This window comes from Marmota flaviventris, chromosome 16 (assembly GCF_047511675.1).
Source record: "Marmota flaviventris isolate mMarFla1 chromosome 16, mMarFla1.hap1, whole genome shotgun sequence".
NCBI classification, from domain to species: Eukaryota; Metazoa; Chordata; class Mammalia; order Rodentia; family Sciuridae; genus Marmota; species Marmota flaviventris.
The window spans coordinates 25,690,825-25,707,213 of NC_092513.1; the positions used below are offsets into that span (position 1 = coordinate 25,690,825).

At 47.6% G+C, this 16,389-nt stretch overlaps 1 protein-coding gene across 2 annotated transcripts in view; it reads left to right on the forward strand.

Annotated features, from left to right (window-relative positions):
• Positions 1-16,389, forward strand: part of Zbtb7c (zinc finger and BTB domain containing 7C) — a 258,060-nt gene that overhangs the window by 141,823 nt on the left and 99,848 nt on the right. Inside the window, exon 1 of one of the 2 annotated variants that reach the window (XM_071602667.1) lies at positions 1,270-1,320. The exons of the other annotated variant lie outside the window; for it this stretch is intronic. The gene's annotated coding sequence lies outside the window, so the exon portion shown is untranslated. Of the gene's footprint in view, positions 1-1,269; positions 1,321-16,389 lie in introns of those variants that run through there. 2 annotated transcript variants of the gene reach the window in all.

The following is a 16,389-nucleotide window of genomic DNA, read 5'->3' on the forward strand; positions in this document are numbered from 1 at the left end:
TCACATGCAATGTGACAGGGCTAGGAATTCAACTCCACATCTAACTCCTAGATTTGCCGCACACCAAGTACCTCCAGTGCACATACACAGCCAGGTGTATGACCGATCCTTAATGACATCCCTCTGTGGAATGAAAAAGCAGGGAAGAGGTAATAACAACTATTTATGAGGCACCCTTACGTTTCAGGCACCAAAATTCACAACACCCCCACCAGGTACGTTTATTATCTCCATTTTACAGATGAAACAACTAAGGCACAGGGAAGCAATATGACCAAGTCGTCCGGAAAATAAGTGAGTGGGATTTGGTCTAGTCCCGAATCCCTGTTACTGATCTCTTCAGCTCCTAGCTCCTCTGGTTTTCCAGGACAAGGTGCTGCTACTGGGGGAGGCGGGCCAGGGGCAGAGGGGCGGCGCTCGCGCCTCGGGGCCGCCGGTAGCTGGCACTGCCCTCCACCCAGTAGATAGAGGCAGTCAGCCTGGCGGCCTGCGGGCGGGCGCACACTGGGCGCTGGCACAGAGCCCAGCCTGGGGGTGGGCGGCGGGGGTCCGCTTTCCTGGGTCAGCGCAGGTCCCGCCCGCCCGGGCTGGCGCCTGCCTCTCCCGCGGTGACCGGGGGGGGGCAGGGGTGGAGCCGCACAGCCCCGACCCGGCCCCCCGGGGAGGCTAGAGGGTGAGAGGTCGGCAGGCACGGTGTGAGAACGCGGAGGAGAGGCCGGGGATCGGGCCGGGCCCGCGGGAGGGGCGCGAGGTGCCGGGAGGAGAACACGGGCTCCCAAGGGACGAGAGCGCGCTGGGTGCGCGGGAAGGAGCGGACCTGAGGGGGCGTGGCCCAGACAGGGACACGCCCTGGTGTGGGCGGAGATAGTGGGGGCGGGCCCGGGAGGGGCGGGGTTAGGAGCCGGGTTTCCGGGAGAAGGGCCGCGAGCGGACGCGGAGTCCCCAGCCTTCAGGTGCTAACGCAGAGGCTGTGGTTACATCACATTCCCGATCCTGTTTTCTCAGGGTTCACGCCAGGGGGTGATGGGGAGGGAGAGGTGGGCGAACCAGTCTGAACAGGCCGGACCCCTCGAGGGGCGTGGGCCCGGCGAACGGGGGTGCTGCCCGGCACCCTCTTCGCTCTCCAGACTCGGGAATTTTTCGTGAGTCCGCCCAGTGGTTTTATAGTTTCCCCAGTCCCGGCCCCACCCTGTGTTCTGACCCGCCTTCCCTTCCTCCCCTCTCGGTGTTGGCTCCTCGGCCGAATCCCTAGCCAAAGGGAGGCACCAGGCTCCTGCCCTCAACTCTCGCACTCCCACCGCCCTGGAGAATCCAAATCTTGTGAGTTCTCTTTTTCCCCGCCCTGTTCCCCCAGGCCCTCTGTGTATTAATGCGAAGCCTTCTAACGTGAATTCAACCCAGAGGACCTCCCCCGACCCCTGCAGCTTTCTCAGGGTAACTTCAGGGTCCCTGGAGCCCCACCAGCCTCAAACAACCACAGTCACAGGCGTCCAGGCCCCTGCGGGCAAATAGGGAGGATTCTGGCAACCTAGCAGGATGGGATCCGCGCCCTTCTTGAGGCTATCTTCACTTCACAGGAGAATTCCAGCAAAATGAGATTAAGCCTTCCCTCAAAAGTTTCTCTCAATTGTAGAATCCCACAATAGGAACCCTAAATTGGGGTTTGGGGAGCACATATTTGGGGCAGGGGAGATCTTTCGTGGATCCTTCATATCACATCAAGAAAGTTGATACGTCCCTCTTAAACTCCCGCCGCCCTGTCCCTATGTCTTCCCGTGGTCAGTTCAACTCCTCATTCACTCCACAGCTGCATCAGCTGCATTTCCAGGTAGCAAAGGAGGAACCCTCCCTGTGGCCCTGTGGAGCTTGGTAGGTTGTTGAGCTTGTATATTCTATAAGCTTAGAGCTTCCAGACCAAGAGTGCCACTATCTACATCAGGGATGTTGTTTAATAAAACGAGACCATGGGCATCATCAGTCCAGACTCAGGTTTGATAGATGAGACCCTTGAGACCCGGACAGGGATGTGACCAGTCTAGGGTCACACCGCTTGTTAGTGGCAGAGTTAGAACACTAACCAGCCTCCTGGCTCCTGTGCTAGTGCTAGTCTCCTATTATACTGTGCTTCAATATTAGGATAGCTTTGTTTTAGGGACCTACCTTGGCACTTGTGTGACACAGAACAGATGCTCGATAAATACTCGAAACGACTGAATGAGCCCTCAGCAAGTGAACTGGACTAATTCATCTTTTGGAAGCCCCGAGAAGACCCAGGCTTCCAAGGGCCCTTGGGATTCCAGCCCCTTCCCACTGCCAGTGCTAGCAGAGTGTTTCTCCAGGGCAGTCAGCCAGCCAGCCAGTGGTGACTGTCATGGGAGTTTGACTTCATCTTGGGTCACTTCAAGCCCAGTCATTGTGCCCGAGGAGGCTGGGGATTGAAGGTAGGTCTAAGTGTGAGCCAAATTGGCAACTCCAGATCAGAGAGATTAATGCTGTGACTCTTTTCCATTCAATTACCCTCAACCAATATCTGAACAGGTTACAAAAGACTGGGGCATGTCTGCTCCTGCCGGGGTGCTTGTCTTTCTGCCGCCCTGCCAGGCATTGTGTTAGGAGACCATGGCCCCACAGATTCATGGTTTCTGGGACTGGACGCCCCCCTGTTGTCAGCTCTGGGCTGCCCAGGGCTCTGTGAATCTGCTGTCCTGCAGGCCTCCAAGGTCCTGTGTGCTAGGCATTGGTTTTAAGTGGGGTTGCTGTGGCACATACATGAGATGGGGGCCCATCTGGGGGAAAGTGAAAGCAGGGGAAGTTCAAGTCAATCAGGCTATTGTTGTCAATTTTAATACAGTATTTAGAGAGGAAAGAGCTGGGATCAATGGTGAACACTTTCAGGGACAGTAGATGCTCACAAACTCAGACGTCATGATTTGGAATTTAAAATAGTTGAGCTTGGCTGTGTTTAAGTTCATCTTTGCACTGTCTGTGGATATAGATCCTTAATGGATAAATTATCAATGTGCATGTGACTTGCTCACCATGACAAGTTTCGATCAGAAGCAATTCAGTCCATTCACTGTGATAAGCCTTTTATTTATAAACATTCATGGGGCACCTTCTATGAACACTTAGCCCTGTGCTAAGTGTTCTCTAGACATTCCTTTGTTGGATCCCTGGGAGGACCCTATGAGGTAGGGATTATTATTTTTCCTATCTTACAAGCAAGGAAACTTAGGCTGGTAAGTGGAACACCACCAGGATTGATACCAGGGAAACCTGTCTCCAGGGACCCTTAACCACCACGTGCTGGTGTTTTAAGATGGTAGGATAGAAGAGAAAGAAAAAAGGGTAGACCATGGCCCCTAGCCCTCCAGAAGCTTCTGATCCAGTTAGGAGAGGTCAACATTAAGTTGGTGCCCAACAAATGAACCATCAGTTAAGCAGTGAGTGAGAGGTAGGCTGAGCTCCTCAAGGGCAGGGGTGCGCCCACTCTCTGCATTCCCTGCCCCCGCCTTCCCAGTGCTTGTACCAAATAAACGCCTGACAGACAATTGCACTGCGGGAACTGTTGTTTAGTCCAGGCATATTTCAGATGAGAAGACAGCCCATGGGAGGGGACGGAGCCTTCTGATTGGCTGTTTGGAAGCAGATGCAGGGCTGAGGAAGAGGGAAGAGAAGAGTATGGCTGAGCTTTCATGGTACCTCCCCATCTGCCCTCTCACCTCCAGCCTCTAGGGAGCTCCTCTGTGGGAGGCCCTGCAGCTTCCCCACCCAACCTTCACGATCCATCCTAGCCTATCCCCTGACTCCCAGAAACTTCATGGCTACCCCAAGCCATCAAACCAGGTGCCTTCAGAGCCTCTAGACGGGTGGACATGGCAGTGAGGTAGAGAGAGCTGGGCTTGACGCAGTGTTCCTTAACTTCTCTTTGCTGTCCTCTGCTCTTAGAGTTCCTGTCTTCTATTCTCACCAGAACAAGGCCAAGAACATTGGGACACTCCATTTGTGAGTCAACACGTCAATAACAAAATGGAGAGTCTTGGAAAAGGAGCTGGGAGGATGCAGGCCCAGAAATAGCCACTGAGAATTCTGCTGCCCCAGCCCCAGAAGGCTTCTTGCAACTCACTGATGGAAGGGCAGAAAAGGTCCCTCCAATTCACCACCCCCACCCAACCCTTCCAAAACCCTCATTTAATTTATTAATATATTTATTTATCTATTTATTTATTTATTCTTGATGCCAGGGATTGAACTCAAGAGACCTTTTACCATGGAGCTATATCCCAGTCCTTTTTATTTTTTATTTTGAGATAGGAGCTCACCGAGTTTCTGAGGGTCTCACTTAGTTGTGGAGGCTAGACTCAAACTTGCAATCCTCCTGCCTCCTGAGTTGCTGGGTTTGTAGGCATGTGACATCTTACCCAGCAAGACTCTTATTTTACCAATGTGAGTAGGGAGGACCAGAAAGGAAGAAGTTCTTTTCTGAGGATATGCACCCGTGTAGAAGAAGGACCAGGGCTAGAAGCAAGCCCCAGCCTCCCAGTTGAGACCTCCTAAGCATTCAGGCCCATGGCTTTGGAAACATGCAGTCCCATGGTCATCCTGTGACTGTTAGATGGAAAGCTAGCCAGGGCTTGTTTACCTGGAACCTTAGTAGCCTTCCCCAAAGGCAAACCACCCACCACCTCTGATGGGCACCTGAGGCAGCAACTTAAACAAATCCACCTAAAGCAAAGAGAAAGAGAAGGAGGGACAGAGCTAGTGTTTGTCCCTGGGTGGTGACCTGGGCATATTTAACCTGTCAGCTTGTCCAACCTAGATACCTTCTCGTTCCTGCTTGGCAAGGGTTTATCAAAACTGTGTGTTCCTCTTTGGCAAATCCTCAAAGAGAAAGGAAGCAGGGGACTGTCCCCAGGACACTAGGGAAGTTTGCCAGGTGCCTGCTCCCTTCCTCCCTCCAACTCTAGCCCTTCTTTGCACTACCTGGTGAGCACCCTTGGTTGACACTGAGTGAGATCAGCACTTCTCCTGCAGAATAGGGTGTACATTTGTGATCTTACCTGTGGCCCCCTTTGACTTGGGAGCTGCAGAGGCAGAAGACACTGTCTTAGAAGTCTGTGTGTTTAGCATGCTTAGATGTTAGGGGCTTTTCTGAGCATTCGATAAATATTGGCTCAGGTAATCCACCCAACAGCTGTTAGAGATGATGGCACTGAATCTACGGCCATACCACCCTGAACGCGCCCGATCTCATCTAATCTCGGAAGAGATGATGGCACTGAGGCAGAGAAAAGCTAAAGAACTTGGTTTGGGTCACACAGCAAGCAATGGCAGAGCTAGAATATAGAGTCCAGCTCCAGAGTTCACACGATTCCTGGCTGCCTTTCTGCTGGGACAACGATATTCTTGCCCATTTGACAAGTAATTCAACTGACCCAAGTCTCAGTTTCCTCATCTGTAATAGAAGGATAATAAGAGTAACTCATATTCACTCATTGCCAGAGTGGATAGTCACTTTGACACTGTGGAGGTCTCCAGACACAGTGGATTCATCCCACTGCTCGCTCCTCTCCCCAGGGTCCAGCAGGCTCTGGTCCCACTGCCTGTGGGACCAGTGTGTTCCAAGGAGACTGATGGCTTCTTTCCCCCATAACCTTCTCATGTTCAACCTCAAGCCAAACATAGCTGTGTGTTACTGATGTATTTATGATTCTCCTTGCTATTAATGAATGGTCTTGATTATTGAAAAGCTCTTCTCCACGAGTACCTCCAGTTTATAGACAAAACCACACAGGGGAAGCCAGATGAGCACCACCCCCCGCAGCTCTCCTCCTCTGCACAAGCTCCTTCACCCCATTCTCACCCTTGGGAAATGCAGTTTGCCTGCTCTAGAGCACTGTTACCTTTCAGCTAACATTCTGGCCTGCCTTCAGAAGATGCTTTATCCTACCCCCAACACTGAGGGCTGGAGACGCCCTTTGAGTGACAGGCAATGCCCAGGCCTGCCACACTGCAGCTGGAGAGGCCCTAAAAGTGTTTACCCTCCTCCAGAACTATTCTCTTCTCTGCATTATCCAACATTACTCTTGCTGCAGAAGACAGACATTATTAAGGGAGATTAACTTTACATTACTCCTTCCTTTTCATTTTTAAGTGCCTTAATTTTTCCCAGTTGAATCAAGGAAAGGAAAAAAAGGTATAATGATGGTATTGGGCCTTACTTAAGCTCATGAAATAATCACGCAGCATCTCTGGGTTTAGATGGTCCTGGTATTTTCTGAGGTTCTTTAGAACCCAAGGAAAATTAACTTTGACCGACCACAGCAGCTTCCGTCTGGCAGCCACATCAGCCAACAGCTCATGAACAGTGTTGAATTTGTTACAAGGAGACAGCCCCGGAGGTGGAGGATAGGCCATTTTGTGTATATCCTACGTGACCTTTCCCATGCTTTCTTTTACATACAAGATCTACCTTGATCCACACAAAGATCCTACAAAGCAATATTTGCCAATTAGATAAGCCAGAAGACATGCCCTGGGAAAGAAGCAGCACAATTTGAGTTAGTGGCAAGACCTAGAGATCAAAAACGCAGAGCCCCCATGGGGCGGGCATGGTCACCCTACTCATGACTGAGGCATCCTGGTACAGTCCTCTATAGCCAGGCACGGCACTTGTGGGTGCTTGTCTTGGGGACTGACTTTAAGTCTGGCTCCGTCTCCACCCTGCCCTGGGCTGTGCCTCACTTTTCTTCCTGATTTGTGATGTATGTTTACTTTGCATTGCAGTCACATTTAGAAGCTGGCTCTGATCCTTTTTGGAGCAAGGTGGGTTATAAATGCACACATTCCTACACAGACTGCTGTTAATCATTTCATAAGGTCTCCTGAGGAGGAGATTAGCCAAGAGCTTCTTTTGTAACCTTGGACACACCCCATTTCCTCAAGGGTAAAGTGGGGGTGTGGTCCTGGGGCCGGGGTCTCTGAGGAGTCCAGCAGTTCCGTGAGCCCGAGCATGCTACTATTTCCCGCCTTGTTGGGGACACAGCTTAATGTCAGAGAAAGTAAGATCTCAAAATCCAGTTTTTCTAGTCTAGCCCTGTTTGCACTAAACCAGTGGTTCTCAGCCCAGCCAGAGGATTGGGAGCTTCCCCCTTCCCCCACCAAGATGACCACATCTCACAAATATCACAGCATCAAGAAAGAGCTAATTTAAAATGTTAAAGAAACAAATCCCCGTACAACATAGTAAAGAATATGAGAGAGACAGGGAAACCTCATTTCTCTGGTTGCCGCCTATATCTGGAATAGAGCCAAGAAACAGAAGAAAATCAAATAATTTTGAACCACCCAAATAGGTCATAGAATAGATGTTCTAACGCACACTCCCCTGGGGTCCATAGGCCAATAGGTCGCTAGGGACCTGTTTGCTCTTGTTTTATGCACAGTCCTAATAGATTTAGTTTTCTAGTTTCCAAGCCTGTGTGAGACCTGATGGCAGGTGAGAATAAGGTGGAGGATTGCTAGTGAAGATCCAGGTACGTCCCAGCTCTTGCTCATTCGGTGCCTCTAGGAGGCATTCAGGTGAGGACTGGCACAGTGGGATGAGGGTGCAGGGTTTCTCTGATTTTCTGTTAAACAAGCCTCTTCCGATGGTTTAAGCAATTCTCACGAAGAGACCAGAACTTGAACATTTAGTCGTGACAATGTAGCTCAGAGGGTGACTGGCTTAATCAGAGGACACAGATGCCAGCTGGAGGCACTTGAAGGTAAGACTTGACATGAGGTGGTAAGAAACAGGAATGGAGAATGAGGGCAAGTGCATTCTGGGAAAACGGTCCCCATAAAATGGCTGGTGAAGGATACAGGATAGAAAAGCCCATCTTTAGAATAAAGTCCCAAACACATGAATTTTTGTTCAAGGTGTATATATTATTTTCAAGATTAAGAAACACTGCCAGGCACAGAGGCACACGCCTGAGATCCCAGCTGTTCGAGAGGCTGAGGCAGGAGGATCACAAGTTAAAAGCCTGGGCAACTTAGTGAGAACCTTGTCTCAAAATAGAAAAGGGCAGGGCTGGGGATGTAGCTTACTGGTAAAGCACCCTGAGTTCAATTACCAGAACTGAGGGGGAAAAAAGATTAAGGAACACAGAGTTATATTTTCAAAAATGAAAGGAAATACCAGACTCAAGAGGTTATGGAGTCAGGAGAGCGAATCCTCTAAGACTGACAGCTGATTTTGGAGATAGTTGGGGGGAAAGGCCACTATGAGGTAGGTCTAGCTTCTGGGACACAATCAGTATCCACACACTCCGGGGACTCCCCGAGTCTCTCTGGTCACAGCCCTCACCATGCTCCAGAGCCTGACCCAGGACACCATAGAACAGAAAGCCCCTCCATGGCCTAAGGCCCATAAGGCCTATGGGTCCTTTATCAGGGGCTCCGCTCACCCCCACCATGGCTCCATCCCCAGACTGTTTTCTCCTGGCTGCTTAGTGGACTCCTGACCCCTGTTTATGTCTGCTTGTCAGGGCCCCAGGTGACAGTCCACATGCCAGGAATTGTGCCTGGCCCTGACTCTGCCTGCCAGTTTAAAACACTGGCTGGGTGTTCTGCCACCAAAGACCTCTCAGACTGTATCCAATGGGGCCTCTGGAATGGGCAGGGTTGGCACAGGCCTGCCCTTCAGGTGTACTCAGACATGATCTTCCTAGCCTTGTTTTTGGGGAGGCTGTCCCTACTGCCACCCACACTTCATGGCTCCCAGGCCCTAGGGCTGCCAGGATCAAGGCCAAAACCCTGAGGAAGGGGAGGAGCTCAAAGAGCCACTGATTTTAACTAAGGGAGCTGCTCCCACCTTTACTCCTTCACAAGAACATTTTTATGAGGCAGTGAACTCTGACCCCAAAGACCACAGCCAAAAGACATAGGTCACACCTGACTATGCAGGAGGGAGCAGCTCAGGCAGACTGATCCACAGCACTGCGGCCAGTGCCCCCTTTCTGTAAACCTTTTGAAATTGTAGCTGTGTGCTTAGATCATTTCTCAACAGCTTAGTTCTTCCTGACACGTGGCCATCGTCATCTCTGTCTCCTTCCCTCCCTCTCCCCTCCCTCCCTCCCTCCCTCTCCCCTCCCTCCCTCCCTTCCTTCCTCTTTTCCCCTCTTCCCTCTCTCCTTGCCCCCTTTCTTTCCTTTTGACCATGGCAGGGAGCTTCGCCATGCCCCAGTCATCAGGCATGCCTGAAAGGAAGCCAGCCCTTGTGCCTCTGGGCCCTGCGTTACCCAGCAACAAAGCAGAAAAGTTGAAAGAAGATGTGGACAGTGCAGTCCCTGTCCACTGACTAGCTGGCCCTGGGCCGGCTCTCTAAGCCTGTTTGAACCTCAGTGCCCCATTGGTAAAGTAGCCATACCAATACCTACCTTAGAAGCTTGTTGAAAGAATGGGGTTAAGAAAATGACTGTAAGCCGGGCACAGTGGCACATACTGGTAACCCCAGCAGCTCAGGAGGCTGAGGCAAGAGGATCTCAAGTTCAAAGCCAACATCAGCAAAAACGAGGTGCTAAGCAACTCAGTGAGACCCTGACTCTAAATGAAATACGAAATAGGGCTGGGGATGTGGTCGAGTGCCCCTGAGTTCAATCAATCCCTAGTACCAAAAAAAAAAGAAAGAAAATGACTATACAGTGCTTCTCAGTAAATGGGAGAAATTAACATAACTGCTCTAGATATTACTGTATCTTTATTTGTGCTGACAATTAGCCTGAGTAATTCAAATTATACACTACGCTATTGTTTCAAAGGTAAAGGAAACAGTGGGGGTCTGATGTGCAGGGCCAGGCTCTTTTGTGGAAGGTAGAAATGGGGTTGATCTGGGAATGGCACATCACTGCTCTCAGAGGTTGCATCCAGCCCAGGCTCCAAAAGTCCCAGCTGTAGACGCACCCTGCCCAGCTTCCAGGGCTCAGTGTTCCACTTATAGCTGTTTGCTTTGGGGAGAGCCACGTATCATCTCTGGCCTCCATTTCCTCCCTTGTATAATGGAGGTTACGATACTGCCCAAAGCATAGTGCTGCTCTGAGAAGTAAATAAGATAATACTGTAAAGCACTTAGCACGTTGCCCGACACCCACTAAGTGCTCAACAAGGACTCACTGTGATTATTTCAAATGTGTCCCATCTTACGCAAGGGACGGCTCTGGAAAAGTTGTGAAACCAAATCCCGTTTTCCCACAAACTGACTTCATCGTTTCACGCAGGTTTTTATCTTTGCCTCGATCATCCTTGAAGGGCAGTGACTCTGAACTCCTTGGCACCAGGGTGCCTCTCCCCACAGCCAGAAAGACAAGAAACAATGAAAGATAAGGAACCCAGGTGACATAGACCATGATTCCTTACTATACCCATTTGCTACATTAGATTTATTCATTTTATCTACACATGAATAATTGGCCCATCTCTCTTCAATCAATCTATCTATCTGAGAAGGACTACTATTTATATTTCTAGTTGACTTCCCACCTTTCACCTGCATTTTGTTTGCTGAAAGTGTTGGAGGCCTTAAACTATTTTTCAAACTTAATGAACACAACAGGCTGTTTGCCTGGGAAAAGAAACGTGCTCCCAGCTGCACTCAGTCTTATGTGAGGCTTAACTGGGGATTTAAGAGCCTTGGAAGCCCACCTGAGACACCCCGTTAAGAACTCTGCTGAAGCCAGAGCCCAGCTCTCCTGCATAAACAGCCATGTCGCCATCAACACACATGGTGGATTAGGTGTGTTCCTGATCCCCAGTCCCCCAATATTGGGACTCCCAAATCTGACACACCAGCCCATCACCTGGCCCCAACCACTTTCCCACCATATTGTCCCTCAAGTGCACCCATGGCTCCGAGCAGGCCGGCCTTTGTCCCACTGCTTCCCCACCCTCAAGCACCCCTCCCCCACCCCCTTATCTGACCCACACTGCAAGTGTGCAAGGCCCTCCTCGGCTTGATCAGAGGAGGGTTCACGGAGGATGTGGAGCATGAGCAGAGAAGAGGAGCCCCAGCTTTCAAGGCAGAAAAGCCAGGAAAAGCACTGAAATGTGACTTCCTAGCGTGCTGAGGCCAGAGCTGGCAGGGAGACCAGAACACAGAGAGAATGGCGGTCCAGGCCTGATCCCCCTCCACCCAGCCTGGTCAGAGAATGAAGAGCCCTGCAGGGGAACAGCACCCCAGCCCAGGAATAGGAACTCCCGGGTTCCTGTCCCAGCTCTGGCATTGACTAGTTGCACAACTTCAGCCAAACTGATCAGTGACCAATTAGAACTGCCTCTTCCACTTCTGCACGCATCCCCGGATAGACTGTGAGAATGCAGAGTCAGGGCTCAGATTGTGACGCAGTCGGCCTGAGGTGGAGCCCAGGCTTTGTAGCCATCTGTCCAGATCTGGGAAACTCACCCTGCTTTGATCATTGCGAGGACACCCTCTGTGCACCCAATCCAGGCTGGTGAACCTCTGCTCCCCCTCAGTGAGAGGTAAACCCTTTTATCAAGGACTTCAAAATTGCATTCGTCTGTGAACTTGCAGCTAGGTAATTCTGCTAACTACGCTGGACAGGGGGCAGTTTATTCTCTGCTAGGTGATGCGCCCCCCAAAGCATCAACAGCCTCAAACAAGGGCCTAGTCGAATGTTTTACTTCTGTTGTGATTAACAGAGCTTACCTTCTGCCTTGTTTTGGTTTTCCCTGCTGCATTAGAAATACAAAGTATTCTGAGCCACCTTATCTAGTTCCCCAGGATTAAAAGTGATTTAAAGGTGGTAAATGTGACCTGAGTTCAGACCCTGGCTCTGTCCTTGGGGTTGGACAGTGGGTACTTCTGGAGGCCAAACCGATTGTTTTGATCTTGTAGCAGCAATTTAGTTGTACCCTGTTCCCTGTCCATCCTCCAGACCTAACCTTGGGCTCTACAAAATGACCAGCTTCAGCTGCAAGGTCCCTGTCTCACTGGCTTTGTGCTGCACAAAGTTCATTGTGCGGTCTTTTCCCCTTCCTAGGGAAGGGCAGTGTCTTGGCCCAATCATTCTCAATATTGCCTAATGGCAATATTGGTGGCACATGCCTGTAATCCCAACTACTCAGGAGGCTGAGGCAGGAGAATTGCAAGTTTGAGGCCAGCCTGGGTAACTTAGTGAGACCTGATAAAATTTTAAAAGGGCTGGAGATGCAACTCAGTAGTAAAGAACTTGCCTAGCATGTGTGAGGACCTAGCTAGGTTCAATCACCAGTACTGGAAACAAGGGGGGAAAATCCCCTGTAGAAGACTGACCAGCACAAGGAATGAGGTCGATCTCTGCCTGCGGGTGCCAGCTAATGCAGATGCTTTTCTGAAAGATGTCAGAGCCCTATTGGGTGCTTGATGCAACAGAAAAACGGCAGGTACCTGAAGGTACACCCTTCCCTGCCTAACTGTCAGCCACCCAGCCCAAATACGGGTCTTGCCAGGCAGTGTCTCTTCCCGCATTAACCTATAGAAACATCATACACACACACACACACACACACACACACACACACACATATACGGGCATGCCCTCACTTTACCCATCCTTGTCACTACCTTTCCTCCTCCTACCAAACACTAGCAAAGGAAAGGGAGCCCTGACTATCTGCAAGATAGCAGGATCCAGTCCAGTCTGCAGGAATAATGAAACTTCACAGCCAATCAACAGGATAGAGCTGGTAACTCACAAGCATACACTATCATTTTGAAACATAAAATTTCTCTCTGCAGCCACTCCTTTTTGATCAGAGATAATCAAAGCAAGATTATTCTTGTTTATAAAAGAAGTCTGGTCTCACGAGATTTGGCCTGATTATGCACATTAAATGTATCGAGCATGGTGACTGACCATGTGGGCCTTTTAAAATTTGTTTTGCTGGATATTTGCATAAAGAGTCTCAGGTTGGACTCTGAAAAGTCCCTCAAAAGCTGGGAGCCCAGCCAAGAACTTGCCACTGGATTATGCCTGCAGGGCCTATAGGTTTGGGGGAATCCTCTCTTCTTAATGTCCCCTAAATATCCTAAGGTTCCTGGACCTGCCAGGAAGTCAACATCGTCACTCCTGTGTAAGGCTAGGGACCCTGTAAATTGGGTTTTGGGATGGTTTTCCTGAGAAGGTTTTGTAGACACTAACTCCACAAAGTTGACCTTGGTTCCCTAAGTATGTCTGGTCACTTGACCATCAGATGAGGTATCAGTCTCAAATATGACATTCAATCAAAGCCTTGGTTACAAATAGTGTTTCCATGTATGTCATACTATAAGGAGGAACAGATTCTTAAGGAACTTATGCAAATAATTCTGTTGCTGTGAAAATGAGAACATTCAGTGAGAGTTTCTGAATTGTGGAGGAGTCAGGCAGAAAGAAAATGGATTTATTGCTGTTTACAAAAGTATAATCTACTAAATGGTTGTGAGTTACAGATGGCTTAAAAAAAGGGGGTAGACAGGATTCCATAAAGCCAAGAGCGGTACTCTAAACAAAAGATGCTTTTCTTTCTTCAGTTCACTCATTCTCATGTAATTAATTCTTGCTTTGCTTTGATCTTGGGCTAGTAGGTTTACCAATGTGACCGTTTCTCCCTGAGAGTAGAAATTCTGATAGTGTCCAATGGTAGATTGTGTTCAGTTATTTAAGCAATGCCATCAGAAGCCTGGAGCCCAGAGTACCTGGTACATTCCTTTCCTTGGCCTCGGAGACAGTCCTTTTTTGTTGAAGACAAAGTAGTCTGACCCATAGTTGGTGGCAAAACCTGGCAGAGAAGAATCAGACTAGAGCAAAACAATCCTCAGGTGACAAAATATTTAACAGGCCTGACTGAGGTTAAAGGTCCGATGAGACTTCATCTGACAAGAAAAGTTATTTCTGTGGAGCTCAATGTTTTAAGACAAGAGCCCTGATTATGAATGATAACATTACACACAGGACCTATCATGAACAGCAAAGTTATTGACAAATTTCTAGGAAGTTTACATGGTTTCTGGAATATTTATACTCATAACATTTGCCCATATAAATATAACATTGGAAAGGTTAAGTACATCTTGTTACTTGACAATACTTTTCATGCAATTCAACATACCAAATAACCTTAATCATTTTAACATATGTTTTTACAAGATGATAAGGGGGGAAAAACTTTTAGATTTCCCAGGGGCCCTCTGGGAAATCTCAAGGTCATTTGAAAGTCAAGTTTTCATTTAAGATTTGAAAGAGACAACTGTCTGTCATATGCAAAGATTCTGTAGCAGACTAGCAAATTTTATGAACATATTATCACCTTATTTTTAGGTGTATACTGTTTTACAGTGCAACTCTCAATGTGGAGAAAGAACATGTTTAAAGTCTGTCTATAAAATATAAAAATAAGAAACAAAATCATGCAAACTTGAAATTTGTGCTTAGTAATTAACTTTCAGTAATTTGTCTTGCTTAGAAATGATCCAGCTATTTAATGACATTGAATGTTGCTTAACTTAATTCAGCATAGATCTAAAGTTGCAAGTTACTGAAAAAGATATTGGAAAGCATTTTTAGCCAGATATTATAAAATATAATTATTATTGAAAAGTCCATTCTTAAAACTTTTAAACCACCTACACTAACTGAATACATATGTTCTTAGCAATTTTGCTTGGATTGTTCTTGAAAATTTCATAAGACATTAAACAAAGCTTGCTGTTGCCTAGAGTCATTCTCCTATCCAATATTTTTATAACACATGCATGTTAGGAAAGTATCCCCCCAAAAAAATCACAAAAGGGAAAAAAAAAACCTTTAAAAAAGAAGCTAGGTATAAAATGTATACTCATATTACATTTAACGCTGGTAACTCAAAATACAAGCTAGTTTTATTAAGCCAACAATGTTAAAACTAGTCTTATTTGCCCAAGATTTGCCTAAATTATATGAACTTGAAAAACATTTGGATTAGTTTCTATATTTCTGAGCATTTCAGGACTACTTAATTTATATAAGCACTTGACATAGAACACTCCAAAATCCCCAGTGGATAGTACTCACCAATAGATAGATAGATGACAGACAGACAGACTGACTGACTGGTTTTTTTTCAACATATACATGCTCATTATAAAGTTTAATTTATAAATTAGGCACAGTAAGAGATTAACAATAACTGATAATAAAATAGAAAAGTTATAACAATATACTACAATAAGTTATGTAAATGTGGTCTCTCTCTCTCTCTCTCTCTCTTGTGCCCAGAATACCTTATCATATATACTCACCCTTTTTGCAATTATAGGAGCTGATACAATGTCCACGTGATGAAATGCCTTTGGCATGGAGTTGTAGCATTAAGCTACTACTGACCTCCATTGCTCCCCAGGATGCCCTTCTGGTAGCGTGATAAAACCCCATGTCTTCCCGCTCTGTCGTGCCTGGGGCCTGAATCATCCCTTTGTTTGGGTGTATCCTTGCTGTATACTTAGTGGCCATCTCGTTTATCAGATAGACTCTCCCAGTATTACCATACTTGAGTTCAAGTAACCCTCTGAGCAGCATGCAATTTAAAACTTATGAATTGTTTATTTCTTGAGTTTTCCGTTTAGTATTTTGGGACGGTGGGTAAATGGAACTGCAGGAGATAAAATCATGGATAAGGGGGAACTACTGCATTTGCACTGAAGTCAATTTGAATAGAACTCTCTTAAAGGGCTTTATAAATCAATTTGGTAATGCCATCTGGAAGCAGAAGAATGTCACATACCCGAGGCATACATACATACATACATAAACATACACAGAGACACAAATGAGACCTTTTAGCTTTTACTCTAAAATTTGGTCCACGAGTTATGTAAACACGGTAACACAAAACTCACTGGTTTACACATCATGGTCGGCTCTTGTCTTCTCTCCACTTCCTATTTCCTATTTTTATCTGAATTGGTTTCTGGCAGATGGAACAAGTTAAGTTCCCATGCTCTATATGAAGGCTAAAGCTTTTACCAATATTCCTGGAAAATACTTTCAAGATTTTCTTTTGATAGGTTGTTGCTTTGGGGACCTCTGAGTCCTCCATAGCCTCCACAGAATCAGAGGTTCAGTGTTCAATTGGTCGCAGGGAATTGAGGGTCTGCATGGGAGAAGTAGAGGGGTTGGATGGAGGAGGAAGGGGACTGAAGGGAGACATATCACAGGACTGAATGGAGTTGAAGGGACATTGAAGGAGGTGAAAGGAAAAGGAGCTAGGGTGATGGGGAGGGAGAGGTCTTAGAGGAGTGGGTTTGGGGCACCATTGTAGCTCCACCCTATCTTTAGTGTGGTTGTGGAGCAGATTGTTAGCAGGACTTCCAAAGGAGGGGACCTCCACCAAGAA